Source organism: Oncorhynchus nerka, linkage group LG13, assembly GCF_034236695.1.
Source record: "Oncorhynchus nerka isolate Pitt River linkage group LG13, Oner_Uvic_2.0, whole genome shotgun sequence".
In the NCBI taxonomy this organism is placed as follows: domain Eukaryota; kingdom Metazoa; phylum Chordata; class Actinopteri; order Salmoniformes; family Salmonidae; genus Oncorhynchus; species Oncorhynchus nerka.
The window spans coordinates 99629946-99646775 of record NC_088408.1 but is presented as its reverse complement, the minus strand read 5'-3'; the positions used below and the strand labels follow the sequence as shown (position 1 = coordinate 99646775).

Below are 16830 nucleotides of genomic sequence, written 5' to 3'. Positions count from 1 at the left end.
AAGTTGTTTTATAAATATAATTGTAAATGTCATCCAACAGATTAGAAATATCATTTTTCTCCCCCCAGAAGGTTGTCTCCCCCAACACATTAGATCACACAGAGCTCTCAAGTCAAAGGCTAATTTCATGTTTCTAGAAATCCAAGGTCTTCACAGTCGTCATTCTCATCCGTTGTATAAACATAAACATTGATAAGCCTCAGGCTTTGAACATACTGTACCAAGGCTGGCTGCCAGACCCTGAGCTGGCCACCCTGGCACAGACGGAGAAAGCCTTTGACCGGCACAGGGCCCGGCTACATCCAAATGGTACCTTGTTCCAAATGGGCCGCCTGGTCAAATGTAGTGGCATTCTATAAGGAATTGGGTCCCATTTAGAGAAGCAGTCTCTCCGTCTGTCTGTCTCTCTCCTCAGTCCTCACAGCAGGAGACACGGTGAAGAGAAAAGGGGACCAAAGAATGAACGGGGGACTCATTCAGCCACTTGCATTCATTCTCACGCAGATGACGGTGCTTCAGCATTGTGGGCCACAGAGATTTTTCATTGTTGGTGGAGAGAGAAGCTTAAAGGGGCAATCCGCGAATAAAAATGTTTTCCCCCCAACAGTTTCACATTTTAAAAAGCGAGAGGGATGAGGCTGGAGAAATGTAACCACTCTCAAATTCATAGAGCTGTGGATGCAAGGACTGACCATCATGATATCAACATTATAGTTTCAACCATGTTTTGAGGCTATAGAATGTTTGTTTACATTTAATTTGTTTACAAACATTGGAATAAAACAAGCTTATATTTTGGGTAGTGATGCGACAGTTGAACTAAGATCATGATGCATTTGTTGAAGTTATATTCTTTTAAGAATCATTTTGTAGATTTCATTCATTTTATAAGTCAATAAATTGTTGTAGAAACTGCAGATTGACCATTTTAATGCTCAGTCAGACTGACCAGAGAGAGGACAGGAGGATATAATGGGACTGGCCAATCAGACATGAAAATGTTAACAGTCATTTAGAAGACGCTCTTATGCAGAGTGACTTGCAGTCAGTTCATTCGTCTTAAGATAACTAGGTGGGACAACCACATCACAGGCAAAGACACTTCCTCAATAAAGTAGCTTATCAGCAAAGTCATAGCTAGAAAGGTGGGGGGCGGGTGCAAGTGTTTGTTCAGGAAAGATGGTTTTTAAATATCTTTTGAGTGGGGGTGTCAAGGTAAAGAAGGGTATTATTTAAGAAACACTTTGAAGAGGTAGGGTTTCAGGTGCTTCCAGGAAGATGGGCAGGGACTCTGCTCTCCTAGCTTCAGGGAGAAGCTGGTTCCACCATTGGAGTGCCAGGACAGAGAAGCGCTTTAACTGTGCTGAGTGGGAGCTGCCTTCCCGTAAGGGTGGGATGGCCAAGAGACCTAAGGTGGCAGAACGGAGTGCTCGGTTTTGGGGTTGTTGTCCAGGGTCTCGGTTTTGGGGTTGTTGTCCAGGGTCTCGGTTTTGGGGTTGTTGTCCAGGGTCTCGGTTTTGGGGTTGTTGTCCAGGGTCTCGGTTTGGGGTTGTTGTCCAGGGTCTCGGTTTGGGGTTGTTGTCCAGGGTCTCGGTTTGGGGTTGTTGTCCAGGGTCTCGGTTTTGGGGTTGTTGTCCAGGGTCTCGGTTTGGGGTTGTTGTCCAGGGTCTCGGTTTGGGGTTGTTGTCCAGGGTCTCGGTTTGGGGTTGTTTTCCAGGGTCTCGGTTTGGGGTTGTTGTCCAGGGTCTCGGTTTTGGGGTTGTTGTCCAGGGTCTCGGTTTTGGGGTTGTTGTCCAGGGTCTCGGTTTTGGGGTGTTGTCCAGGGTCTCGGTTTGGGTTGTTGTCCAGGGTCTCGGTTTGGGTTGTCGTCCAGGGTCACGCCAAGGTCCTTTGCACTGTCGGAGGGCGACACTGGAGTTGTCAACCGTGACGGAGAGGTCTTTGAGTGGGCAGGCCTTCCCCCGGGAGGAAGAGCAGCTCCGTCTTGTCGAGGTTGAGCTTGAGGTGGTTTACCGACATCCAAGTTGAGATATCTGCCAGGAACGCAGAGATGCATGTCGCCACTTGATTGTCAGATTGAAGTAAGGTGAAACGTAGTTGAGGTCCATCCACATAGCAGTGATAGGAGAGACCATGTGAGGATATGACCGAGCTGAGTGACTTGGTCTATAGAGAGGAGAGGTCCATCCTCATAGCAGTGTGATAGGAGAGACCATGTGAGGATATGACCGAGCTGAGTGACTTGGTCTATAGAGAGGAGAGGTCCATCCTCATAGCAGTGATAGGAGAGACCATGTGAGGATATGACCAGTGACTTGGTCTATAGAGAGAAGAGGACAGGGCCTAGAACTGAACCCTGAGGGACACCAGTAGTGAGAGTACGTGGTGCAGACACAGATCCTCTCCACATCACCTGGTAGGAGCGGCCTGTCAGGTAGGATGCAATCCAGGAGTGTGCAGAGCCTGAGACGCCCAGCCCTGAGATGGTGGAGAGGAGGATCTGATAGAGCCTGAGACACCCAGCCCTGAGAGGGTGGAGAGGAGGATCTGATAGAGCCTGAGACACCCAGCCCTGAGAGGGTGGAGAGGAGGATCTGATAGAGCCTGAGACACCCAGCCCTGAGAGGGTGGAGAGGAGGATCTGATAGAGCCTGAGACACCCAGCCCTGAGAGGGGAGGAGGAGGATCTGAGGCCTGATCTGATAGAGCCTGAGACACCCAGCCCTGAGAGGGTGGAGAGGAGGATGGAGAGACACCCAGCCCTGAGGGGTGGAGAGGAGGATCTGATAGAGCCTGAGACACCCAGCCCTGAGAGGGTGGAGAGGAGGATCTGATAGAGCCTGAGACACCCAGCCCTGAGAGGGTGGAGAGGAGGATCTGATGGTTCACGGTGTCTGAAGGCAGCAGATGGATCTAGGAACATGAACAGAGGAGAGAGAGTCAGCTTTGGCAGAGCAGAGAGACTTATGTGACACAGAGAAGAGCAGTCTCCGTTCAGTGACAAGTTTTTGGAACCTAACTGGTTAGGGTCAAGATCGTCCTGAAAGAGAGACTGCATGCTCAAGTGTTTTGAAAAGAAAAGTCTCCAGAGATGGTCTGGAGGAGGGGACTGGGTAGAGTGGGCAGGTTGTCAGGCAGCCAGACCTCACTAGTCACAGGATTTCATCTGGAGAGAGAGGTTTTATTTTGATTTATTGAACCTTTATTTAACTAGGCAAGTCCGTTAAGAACAAGTTCGGTTACAGTAAAGACGAGGTCAAGCGTATTGCCTTGTGAGTTGGAGGGGATTAGGAAACGGTGAGGTTAAGAGGCAAGGACGCGACCGCGAGAGCTGGAAAGAAGTGAATCGAAGGCAGACGTCGGGAGGTTGAAGTCGCCAAGTACGAAGAGCAGTGAGCCATCGTCAGGAAATGAGTTTATCAAGGTGTCAAGCTCATTGAGGAACTCTCCGACGTGGGTGATAGATGACAACACTGTTAAGCTTGAGTGGACAAGGGACAGCATGGAATTCAAATCAGGAGATGGACATGCGAGAGAGGGAGAAAAGACAATCTCCAGTTAGGAGAAATGATTAGCCCTGTGCCACCACCCCGACGACGACCAGATGATCTCGGACTATGAGAGAACACGTCGTCGGATTAAGAAAGAGCAGCTGGAGTAACAGTGTTCTCTGGGGTGATCCATGTCTCCCATCAGGGCCAAAAAGTCTAGGGACTGAAGGTCAGCATTGGCTGAGATGAACTCTGCGGTGTTAAACGCAGATCAGCACTTCCTGAGCCAGAGACCAGGAACAACCACATGGGTTGTGCTCTCAGGGTACAATAACTTTATAAGGGTTGCAGCCAAGGGGTGTGGAGTGTCTGTAAAGCCTACAGGGAGAGGCGCAAATAGGTTACCAAACACACACCTAGTTGCCAAAGCGGCAAAAGATCAAAATGACAATCTTTAAATAACTAGGTAAGATACTGAAGTCCGAGTGGAACCTTCCTCTCTTTTCTTCCTGCAACAACTCGGCAGAACAGTCTTTGTTTTGGCGGCAGTCGTGTCAGTGGAGGTCTCGTTGGAAAAACTAGACTGCCGCCAAAACAAAGACTGTTCTGCCGAGTTGTTGCAGGAAGAAAAGAGAGGAAGGTTCCACTCGGACTTCAGTATCTTACCTAGTTATTTAAAGATTGTCATTTTGATCTTTTGCCGCTGAGAGAACACTATTTGCCAGTTGCCTAGCAGAGGTGAAGTACACACCTCCCAGACAGACAGGCGGCTATACGCTATACTGGGACTGGTTAGACAGACAGACAGACAGGAGACTGACTATACTGGGACTGGTTAGACAGAGACAGACAGACAGACAGACAGGAGACTGACTATACTGGGACTGGTTAGACAGAGACAGACAGATGGACAGACAGGAGACTGACTATACTGGGACTGGTTAGACCGAGACAGACAGACAGACAGACAGGAGACTGACTATACTGGGACTGGTTAGACAGAGACAGACAGACAGACAGGAGACTGACTATACTGGGACTGGTTAGACAGAGACAGACAGACAGACAGGAGACTGACTATACTGGGACTGGTTAGACAGACAGACAGACAGACAGACAGGAGACTGACTATACTGGGACTGGTTAGACAGAGACAGACAGACAGACAGAAACTGACTATACTGGGACTGGTTAGACAGAGACAGATAGACAGACAGGAGACTGACTATACTGGGACTGGTTAGACAGAGACAGACAGACAGGAGACTGACTATACTGGGACTGGTTAGACCATGGGTGTCAAACTCTGGCCCTTTGACCCGCGGGGTAATTATATTTGGCCCGCGAGACAATACCAAATTACTACTAGAGCTGGCCCGCCGGTATTATACAGCGCATTCACCACTAATACTACGAATCCCATAATGCTCTGCTGTTTTCGCGCGCCAATCAGGACAGGGCCCAGAAACGCTCTCTCCTCTGTGACAGTAGTCATAGCAACATAGACGCTACAACTGTCAGCGAGCTAACCCTTCCCAAAAATGGCGAAAAGAAAGGCAGAAAACAGGAGCTTTCTGGACAAGTGGGAGGCAGAATATCTGTTTACATATGTAAAAGACAAACCTGTTTGTCTTGTTTGTGGAGTCAACGTGGCTGTAAGTAAGGAGTACAACATTAGACGACACTATGAAACGAAACACCATGACAAATACAAGGACCTGGACATGACTCAAAGGAGCCAGAAAGTAGAGGAGATGAAAAGAAGTTTGGTTTCACAACAGAATATGTTTAAAAAAGCCACATCACAAAGCGAGGCTGCTGTAAAGGCTAGTTATATAGTGGCAGCAGAGATCGCAAAATCAGCCCGGCCCTTTAATGAGGGAGAGTTCATGAAAAAGTGCATGATGAAGGTTTGTGACCTCGTATGCCCAGAGAAAAACAAGCATTTTCAAACGTGAGCCTGAGCAGGAACACAGTAGCTGATCGCACATGTGATCTTGCCACCAATCTGTATGACCAGCTGATGGAAAAGGGAAAAGATTTTGTTGCGTTCTCCCTCGCTGTGGATGAGAGCTGCGACGCATCTGATACTGCTCAGCTGTCAGTCTTCATCCGTGGAGTGGACTCAAATCTGTGTGTTACGGAGGAACTATTAGGATTCAAATCAATGCATGGCACAACCACAGGAAAGGAAATCTTTGAGGAGGTTTCCAAATGTGTAACTGAAATAAAGCTGCCGTGGGATAAACTCGTTGGATTAACGACAGATGGTGCGCCAGCGATGTGCGGTAAAAAGAGTGGACTGGTGGGCATGGTTCGGGAAAAGATGCGGGAAGAGAACTGTGCAGGTGAGCTAACTGTTTACCACTGCATCATACATCAGGAAGCACTGTGTGCCAAAGCCCTAAAGATGGAACATGTTATGACCACAGTAACACAGGTAGTTAACTTTATAAGAGCCAAAGGTCTAAATCACCGCCAGTTTAAATCTTTTCTGGAGGAGTGTGGTTCGAATACGCAGACGTGCCGTATCACACAGAGGTGAGATGGCTAAGCAGAGGAAAAGTACTGAACAGATGTTTCGAGCTGCGTGAGGAAATATGTCAATTCCTGGAAACCAAAGGGAAGGATACAGCAGAGCTCCGGGAGCAAAAGTTCCTGTGTGAGCTGGCCTTTCTCTGTGACATCTCGAGCCATCTCGATGCGCTGAACCTGCAGCTTCAGGGGCGGGGGCGCATCATCACAGACATGTACGCTGCAGTGAGGGCCTTCAAAACTAAACTGTGCCTGTGGGAGAATCAGATGCTGCAAGGAAACCCTTGCCATTTTCCCTGCTGCCAATCCATAAAAGTGCAGATCTCTACCGCCGTGTTCCCATGCGCACAGTTTGCTGAAAAACTCATTGTTCTCGCTGCTGAGTTTAGCCGGCGATTTGCCGACTTCGATGCCCAGAAATGCAAGTTTGAACTGCTTAGTAATCCCTTCGCAGTTGATGTGGGAAATGCACCAACCAACATCCAAATGGAGCTGATTGAACTCCAGTGCAACGACACGCTGAAGTCAAAGTATGATGCTGTGGGCGCCGCACAGTTTCCACGGTTCATCCCTGACACAATGCCTCAGCTCCGCACCCAAGCTGCTCAGATGCTCTCCATGTTCGGCAGCACTTATCTATGCGAGCAACTTTTCTCCTCGATGAAGATGACCAAAACAACTCACAGGAGACGTCTGACTGATGAACATCTTCGCTCGATACTGAGGATTTCTTCAGCTCAGAGCTTGAGCCCAGACATTGATGAACTAGCATCCAAGAAGAGATGCCAGGTATCTGGCTTGGGCACATCAGATTAGACCAGTGTGCAATAATTAACGTTTTCTTTATGCACTTTTTCTTGCTACAAGGCATGGGCTTGAATGGTTGATTGATTTATTATCATTTTATTTGTAAAATTATTAGCCAGTGGGAAAAGTTTATTTTGGTATTTAAATCAGAAGGCTGCAAATAGAAAAGAGGCATACAATTTTTATTTAAATTTTATTTATTTAATAAATGAATGCCATTGTGTTTTTTCATTTGAAATTCGATTTTGCATGTTTCCACTATTAAATTATATATTGTATGGTAATAAGCGATGCTTGTTCCATATTCAATGTTAAAGCAAAACTTGTTTGGGTCCATATTAAAAGGTTAATTTGTTCAATGTTGGCCCGTGACTTTGTTCAGGTTTTACATTTTGGCCCACTGGGTATTTGAGTTTGACACCCCTGGGTTAGACAGAGACAGACAGACAGGAGACTGACTATACTGGGACTGGTTAGACAGAGACAGACAGACAGACAGGAGACTGACTATACTGGGACTGGTTAGACAGAGACAGACAGACAGGAGACTGACTATACTGGGACTAGTCAGACAGACAGGAGACTATACTGGGACTGATCAGACAGACAGGAAACTGACTATACTGGGACTAGTCAGACAGACAGGAGGCCTTACTGGGACTAGTCAGACAGACAGGAGACTATACTGGGACTAGTCAGACAGACAGGAGACTATAATGGGACTAGTCAGACAGACAGGAGACTATACTGGGACTAGTCAGACAGACAGAGACTGACTATACTGGGACTAGTCAGACAGACAGACAGGAGACTGACTATACTGGGACTAGTCAGACAGACAGACAGGAGACTATATTGGGACTAGTCAGACAGACAGACAGACAGGAAACTATACTGGGACTAGTCAGACAGACAGACAGGAGACTATACTGGGACTAGTCAGACAGACAGACAGACAGACAGGAGACTATACTGGGACTAGTCAGACAGACAGACAGACAGACAGGAGACTATACTGGGACTGATCAGACAGACAGGAGACTGACTATACTGGGACTAGTCAGACAGACAGGAGACTGACTATACTGGGACTAGTCAGACAGACAGGAGACTATACTGGGACTAGTCAGACAGACAGGAGACTATACTGGGACTAGTCAGACAGACAGGAGACTATACTGGGACTAGTCAGACAGGCAGGAGACTATACTGGGACTAGTCAGACAGGCAGGAGACTATACTGGGACTAGTCAGACAGGCAGGAGACTATACTGGGACTAGTCAGACAGGCAGGAGACTATACTGGGACTAGTCAGACAGACAGGAGACTATACTGGGACTAGTCAGACAGACAGGAGACTATACTGGGACTAGTCAGACAGACAGGAGACTATACTGGGACTAGTCAGACAGACAGGAGACTATACTGGGACTGATCAGACAGACAGGAGACTGACTATACTGGGACTAGTCAGACAGACAGGAGACTATACTGGGACTAGACAGACAGACAGACAGACAGGAGACTATACTGGGACTAGTCAGACAGACAGGAGACTATACTACTAGTTAATTGAACGGTTAGAATAATCATTACATTTCCATTATATTAACTCTATAGTTGGAATATAGTGGATAGCACTTTGAATACGTTGTTTAACATGACAACGAATTAATAAACCAGGGAAGAATTATTTACACGGTAGGAACCAAAAGTTTGTCGTTGTTTCCAGGTGACCCTAACTAGATGTTACATTACATTCTAGAACGCCAGAGCAGAGCCATCATCTCACCAACGTTGTTGCATCCATCTGACCACGAAGAGGTGAGCGGTGAAGGAAATGGAGTCATTGCTCTCTCCTTCAGTGGACAGGGCCCGTGGGGCTTGGTGTGATTAGAGGCATGTAGCAGGAGAGGGACAGAAAGAACTCGAGTAGCAAATTCAACCTATAAGAAGTGATCTATACTCCCCGGGTGGCGTATCACGTTTTAACAAACCAAACCATTGAAATACCGTTATAGAAGGTCAAGTTCAAAATAACAAAACTCAAACCGGTTCTGTTTTTTATTTATTTTTTAAATCAAAAATCCTGTTAGGCAGAGGGAGGGAGAATTACCATCCTGCCCCCTTCCCTCCCCTGCTCCCCCCCCCCCCTGCTCTCCCCCGCCCTTCCTTTCTCTTGCTCTGCCCTCCGCCGACCCACTTTTGTTAGTAATTACTGTTTGATTTAGCATGCTGTGGTACTCCAGGACCCGGCTGACGGGCTGGCCACTGATACACAGCTTGACATGAAATGTCTGCTCTCTCTACAAGCAGGCTGACTGGCCCTGCAGCCCCCTCTACTCAACCAGCTAGTAGCTTACAGACACAGGCCTGGTCAGCTCAGCTAGGCGTAAAGGAGAGGCAGAAGCACTCTGCTTGATCTCTCTCTCGCTCTCTTTTTCTATCTCTGTTAGCGAGCTAGCACCTTCCTCCCTTCTCCGTTCACATAAAGACAAACCAATAACCTTAAAGCGCTTGTGAAGCTTTGATCTAGTCTTCTGAAGTAAACTATGGTTTTATGGGAGGAGAGGATTGTGGGAGAGGAGTGGAGGATGTAACATTGACTAGGTATTTAGGACATGGTCCTTCAGTTCCAGCTGGTTTGTTTGGCATCAGTTGGCAGCCGTGACTAGTGTCCTGTCTGTTTGGTGACATTTTATCATTATTTCATCCGGTTATCTTTGAAGTGCCTTTGCCACATATTTATGGAGAGACACTAGAGCTAATATATATTTTTTCCCCTTTCTAACATTGTCCAAAATATTTTGATGATGATGATGATGATTTATTATTTACGTAGACAGCAGGTGAGGCGGCAGTGGTTAGTGTTGGGCCGGTAACTGAAACGTTACTGGTTCGAATAGCTGAGTCGACCAAGGTTAAATTGTCAGCTGTGCCCTTGAGCAAGGCACTTAACCCTAATTTGCTCCAGGTGTGCCGTATTACGATTGGTGAGCCTGTAAAACAACACCTCTCATACTACTACGACATTTAGAAATCAAAACTTTATTCTTTCAGTGAAATACGGAACCGTTCCGTATTTTATCTAACGGGTGGCATCCATAAGTCTCTAAATATTGCTGTTACTTTGCACAACCTTCAATGTTATGTCATAATTACGTAAAATTCTGGCAAATTAGTTAGCAACGAGCCAGGCGGCCCAAACTGCTGCATATATACCCTGACTCTGCTTACACTGAACGCAAGAGAAGTGACACAATTCCCTAGTTTATATTGCCTGCTAAAATGAATTTCTTTGAACTACATATGCAGGTCTAATAAAAAAATAATACTTCTGTGTATTGATTTTAAGAAAGGCATTGATGTTTTAGGGTTACGTACATTTGTACAGAGATTGTGCTTTTTTCCGCAAATGCTCTTTTGTTGAATCATCCCCCCGTTTGGCGAAGTTGTCTGTCTTTGTTAGGAAGAAATGGTCTTCACACAGTTCTCAACGAGCCAGGTGGCCCAAACTGCTGCGTATACCCTGACTCTGTTGCACAGAACGCAAGAGAAGTGACACAATTTCCCTAGCTAAAAGAAATTCATGTTAGCAGGCAATATGAACTAAATATGCAGGTTGAAAAATATATACGCAATTTTATTTTAAGAAAGGCATTGATGTTTATGGCTAGGTACACAGTGCTTTTTTTTTGAGAAAGCGCTCGTTAAATCACCCGTTTGGCAAGGTAGGCTGTGATTCAAACATTAACAGGCACAGCATCGATTTATATGCGACGCAGGACAAGCTAGTTAAATTTGTAATATCATCAACCATGTGTAGTTAAAACTGGTGATTATGTTAAGATTGATAGTTTTTTTTATAAGATAAGTTTAATGCTAGCTAACAACTTACCTTGGCTCCTTGCTGCACTCACATAACAGGTAGTCAGCCTTGTTATGAGAACTTGAAATCAGCCCTAATTAATCGGCCATTCCGATTAATCGGTCGACCTCTAGACAGGAGGAGTAAAATGTCAGTCTGAACTGAGCAGAGCATCTCTAGTCTGCATCCTCTGCTGCTGCTCTGCTCACAACTTTATTTTTTAAAATTTGATTTATGGCTCAAAACCTACCTCTTTTAGAAATGTCCACTCAGCAGTGTCCGCATGTCCACTCAGCAGTGTCCGCATATGTCCACTCAGCAGTGTCCGCATATGTCCACTCAGCAGTGTCCGCAATGTCCACTTAGCAGTGTCCACTCAGCAGTGTCCGCAATGTCCACTTAGCAGTGTCCACTCAGCAGTGTCCGCAATGTCCACTCAGCAGTGTCCGCAATGTCCACTTAGCAATGTCCACTCAGCAGTGTCCGCAATATCCACTCAGCAGTGTCCACTCAGCAGTGTCCGCAATGTCCACTCAGCAGTGTCCGCATGTCCACTCAGCAGTGTCCGCATGTGTCCACTCAGCAGTGTCCGCAATGTCCACTTAGCAGTGTCCACTCAGCAGTGTCCGCAATGTCCACTTAGCAGTGTCCACTCAGCAGTGTCCGCAATGTCCACTTAGCAGTGTCCGCAATGTCCACTCAGCAGTGTCCGCAATGTCCACTTAGCAATGTCCACTCAGCAGTGTCCGCAATGTCCACTCGGCAGTGTCCATAAGAAGGTGGGCTTTATTGCCCTAACCATTTACCAAGTGATATGGTTATACTAGCATGTTAAGAAGATGAAAATGTCCAGCCATATCTCAGAACATAAAACCTCTAGTGACACCCCATCCCGTGAACGGGCCTGTCATCATCTGACACTAATTAGCATAACGCAACGGACATAAATCTTCCTAGAAAATATTCCTATTCATGAAAATCACAAGTGAAATATATTGGAACACAGCTTAGCCTTTTGTTAATCACCCTGTCATCTCAGATTTTAAAAATATGCTTTACAGCCAACGCTAGACAAGCATTTGTGTAAGTTTATCGATAGCATAGCATTATGCCTTGCTAGCAGCAGGCAAACTTGTCACGGAAATCAGAAAAGCAATCGAATTAAATCGTTTACCTTTGATGAACTTCGGATGTTTTCACTCACGAGACTCCCAGGTAGACAGCCAAAGTTCAATTTTTCCCAAAAGATAATTTTTGTAGGCGAAATAGCTCCGTTTGTTCTTCACGTTTGGCTGAGAAATCGCCCGGAAATTGCGGTCACCACAACGCTGAAAAATATTCCAAATTAGCTCCATAATATCGACAGAAACATGGCAAACGTTGTTTAGAATCCATCCTCAAGGTGTTTTCCTAATATCTATTCGATAATATATCAGTCGGGACAATTAGTTTTTCACTCGGACCGATTGGAGTAATGGCTACCTCTGTATTTTACACGAGAATCTCTCTCGGAGCCACCATGTGACCACTTACGCAATGTGGCTGCCTATGGCTATTCTTCAATAGAAATGCGTAAAACTACGTCACAATGCTGTAGACACCTTGGGGAATACGTAGAAAGCGTAAGCTCGTTGATGGTACATTCACAGCTGAATAGGGAGTCATTGGAACGCAGCGCTTTCAAAACCTGGGGCACTTCCGGATTGGATTTTTCTCAGGCTTTCGCCTGCAACATCAGTTCTGTTATACTCACAGACAATATCTTTACAGTTTTGGAAACGTTAGTGTTTTCTATCCAAAGCTGTCAATTATATGCATATTATAGCATCTTTTCCTGACAAAATATCCCGTTTAAAACAGGAACGTTTTTTTTCCAAAAATGAAAATACTGCCCCCTAACACCAACAGGTTAATGAAGTGGATGAGTCTGAGCTCTGAAGCCTCTCTGCAGTTATGAATACTCTGACACAACGGTCTTCGCTATCTCTGTCTGTCTGTGTCTCTCTGCCTGTGTCTCTCTGCCTGTGTCTCTCTGCCTGTGTCTCTCTGCCTGTGTCTCTCTGCCTGTGTCTCTCTGCCTGTGTCTCTCTGCCTGTGTCTCTCTGCCTGCCTGTGTGTCTCTCTGCCTGTGTCTCTCTCTGCCTGTGTGTCTCTCTCTGCCTGTGTGTCTCTCTCTGCCTGTGTGTCTCTCTCTGCCTGTGTGTCTCTCTCCGCCTGTGTGTCTCTCTCCGCCTGTGTGTCTCTCTCTGCCTGTGTGTCTCTCTCTGCCTGTGTGTCTCTCTCTGCCTGTGTGTCTCTCTCTGCCTGTGTGTCTCTGTCTGTGTGACTGACAATGTGGACATAGAAGCGTGACTACCAGAGGAACACTGTCCTGTCCAGGGTATTTTTTAGAGTGATGAGTTAAGATCAGGGTTTGAATTCTCTAAGCCGGCCAGGGCCTGCCTAGCCTGCCTCGCTCTGGGGTAGGATGACATGCACTGGAGCATATTGCATTGATTCTCCCCTCTCTCGCTCTCGCTCGCTCTCTAGACATATCAAGTGTCTGTTTTGTCTGGTTGCCTCCTTGTAGTGTGTGTGGGAATCTACCGGCTGGTGTGTAGAGTAGCCTAGCAGGTCAGAGGAGAGGCCTCTTTGATGGGGCCCTGGGACAAGAGGTTTATGTATGCTCCACTAAATAAGGATTTCATTTAGTTAACACACTTTCTACACAGAGAGAGGAGTGTTGTCTGAGCTGTGAAGGGTTGGAGGAAATGACAGGCCGTGGCTCGCTGGAGCATACGGTCTGATCTGTGGAAAACAGGAAATCTCCCCAACCCCTTGTCTGAGGTAGCGCTAGTCACCCCTTGTCTGTGGTAGCGCTAGTCACCCCTTGTCTGCGGTAGCGCTAGTCACCCCTTGTCTGCGGTAGCGCTAGTCACCCCTTGTCTGCGGTAGCGCTAGTCACCCCTTGTCTGTGGTAGCGCTAGTCACCCCTTGTCTGTGGTAGCGCTAGTCACCCCTTGTCTGCGGTAGCGCTAGTCACCCCTTGTCTGCGGTAGCGCTAGTCACCCCTTGTCTGTGGTAGCGCTAGTCACCCCTTGTCTGCGGTAGCGCTAGTCACCCCTTGTCTGCGGTAGCGCTAGTCACCCTTGTCTGCGGTAGCGCTAGTCACCCCTTGTCTGCGGTAGCGCTAGTCACCCCTTGTCTGCGGTAGCGCTAGTCACCCCTTGTCTGCGGTAGCGCTAGTCACCCCTTGTCTGCGGTAGCGCTAGTCACCCCTTGTCTGCGGTAGCGCTAGTCACCCCTTGTCTGCGGTAGCGCTAGTCACCCCTTGTCTGCGGTAGCGCTAGTCACCCCTTGTCTGCGGTAGCGCTAGTCACCCTTGTCTGCGGTAGCGCTAGTCACCCCTTGTCTGCGGTAGCGCTAGTCACCCCTTGTCTGCGGTAGCGCTAGTCACCCCTTGTCTGCGGTAGCGCTAGTCACCCCTTGTCTATGGTAGCGCTATTCACCCCTTGTCTGCGGTAGCGCTAGTCACCCCCTGTCTGTGGTAGCGCTAGTCACCCCTTGTCTGTGGTAGCGCTAGTCACCCCCTGTCTGCGGTAGCGCTAGTCACCCCTTGTCTGCGGTAGTGCTAGTCACCCCTTGTCTGCGGTAGCGCTAGTCACCCCTTGTCTGCGGTAGCGCTAGTCACCCCTTGTCTGCGGTAGCGCTAGTCACCCCTTGTCTGCGGTAGCGCTAGTCACATAGCCAGGCTGTCTGTTGTCTCCTGTCTTTGCAGGTTTTCTTTTGGTTCTGTGATTTTGGACCTTTAAAAAAAAGTATGTTTGTAAAAATCGGTCCATTCCACATGACCCAATTTAATTTTTAAATTAAACAAATGTTTTTTTTCTTCTCCTTCAGGATGTAATACTTGACTAGCTAGACGTTGTGGACTTACTTCAGCTGAGTCCTAACAATATAATGAAGTGACAATGAGTGTTGTTTTGGCATGTTTCCCCTAAATGGCCAGCGGGTGTTTTCAGTCTACCTTTAGGGGGTTTAAGAAGATCTGTATCTTAGTAACTGTCGTAGTAATAGTAACTGTCGTAGTAACTGTCGTAGTAATAGTAACTCTCGTAGTAACTGTCGTAGAGAGGCACATATAAACAAAGCCTGTCATGATTTCCGGGGGCTGCAGGTAGCTGGGCCAGTAACCGAAAGAAAGGTTGTTGGTTTCGACAACCACTGAGCCGACAAGGTTGAGATCTGTCGACGTGCCCTTGAACAAGGTACTTAACCCTAATTGTTCCAAGGTTGTCGTTGATGATGGCTGACCGTGGCTGTGACCCCACTCTCCCAGGGCGTGACCCCACTCTCCCAGGGCGTGACCCCACTCTCCCAGGGCGTGACCCCACTCTCCCAGGGCGTGACCCCACTCTCCCAGGGCGTGACCCCACTCTCCCAGGGCGTGACCCCACTCTCCCAGGGCGTCTCAGGGGGAGTTGTGTTTTCTTATTTTTACATATCCCATTTCCAAATCAACACCGAATACCCACTTTTATTTATATAACAGGACAAAGATTATCACCCACCAAATGATGAATTATTGTATATGATGTCTTGGCCAATAGGATGTGGAACGGACACTGTCGGTCTGGTAACCGGAGAACTAAGACAACCCGTAGCACCGGCTGCTCCTCGCCCTCCCGCCCTCTAAAACCACACACGCAAGCGCACAGTCTTTGTTGCTATTAGTGACGGACGCCATCTACATCCAGTCCATAATTAGCACGAGACTCCTCTTTTACACTTCAAAGCTGAACCCTACCCGCCAGGGTGAAAAGTGAGGCCAGCTGCCCAGGTCCAGACACTGGGGAGGGGGCCTGGTTTGGACCCTCCCTCTGGAGGTTAAGGGGGACATATATTTCTCCTCCCAGCCCAAGGCGGTTCACTGTGATCGGCCTTGTTTTGGCTGACCTGCTGACCTCCTTGGAGCTGCTGAGTTGTGGTAGTAGTGATTTGGCATAGGGAGTCTGGTCTGGGCGTACACACGTGGAGCTATAGGGATAGTGTATCATGTCCATGGGCCTCTCAGTCAGTACGTTTGTCACCGGGTCTGCAGCCTGACAAACCAGCCCCCCCAGCCAAAACATCCTGCTATCAGCCACCTTGAAGACTCTGTTATATAGACCAGCTTCCTGCATGCTATAGTATATATATGTTTTCTTTTAAGTTTAAAGATACTGGTTTCCTCGTCACTGAGGATCAGTCTATATGGGGGAGGCGCAATTATTTAAGACTATTGAGCGTTATGCCTGAAAGTGATTCGCTATAATAGTTTTTTGTTCTTCTCTCCAGTAAGTGAATGTGCATGCTGTGGAGAAGAGGTCTTTAGTTTCTACTTGTTACTTTTCATGTTTTCCTCATCAGTCAGTCATTCAGACCATGTCCTGAAAGCTTTTCAGATGATATTGTCATTGGAACCTGAGAATGGAAGGTAATATTAGGTTTCCTAGATAATGGACTTGGACCAGGAAGAGGACAACTTTTTATTTTATTTTTTTAAAGGTAGTCCTTCATTCAACCCATACACCCTTACTGCAAAAGCATAACATTAGGAGTGTATGCTTGGCCTAGGCCACTGTTTCCCCAACCCTGGTCCTCCAGTACCCCCAACCCTGGTCCTCCAGTACCCCCAACCCTGGTCCTCCAGTACCCCCAACCCTGGTCCTCCAGTACCCCCAACCCTGGTCCTCCAGTACCTTCCAACAGTACAAACAACCCTGGACAAGCACACCTGATTCAGCTTGTCAACTAATCATCAAGCCCTCAATGTGTTGAATGAGATGTGTTGGTCCAGGGATACCTTAACAACAACAACGTGTACTGTTGGGGCTGCTGGAGGATCCCTGTTGGGGCTGCTGGAGTACCAGGGTTTGGAAATGCTGTTGGGGCTGCTGGAGGATCCCTGTTGGGGCTACTGGAGGATCCCTGTTGGGGCTACTGGAGGATCCCTGTTGGGGCTACTGGAGGATCCCTGTTGGGGCTACTGGAGGACCCCTGTTGGGGCTGCTGGAGTACCAGGGTTTTGAAATGCTGTTGGGGCTACTGGAGGATCCCTGTTGGGGCTACTGGAGGATCCCTGTTGGGGCTGCTGGAGTACCAGGGTT

At 47.6% G+C, this 16830-nt stretch overlaps 1 protein-coding gene across 1 annotated transcript in view; it reads left to right on the top strand.

Annotated features, from left to right (window-relative positions):
• Positions 1 to 16830, top strand: part of ndufs4 (NADH:ubiquinone oxidoreductase subunit S4) — a 45685-nt gene that overhangs the window by 9647 nt on the left and 19208 nt on the right. The gene's annotated exons all lie outside the window — the stretch shown is intronic.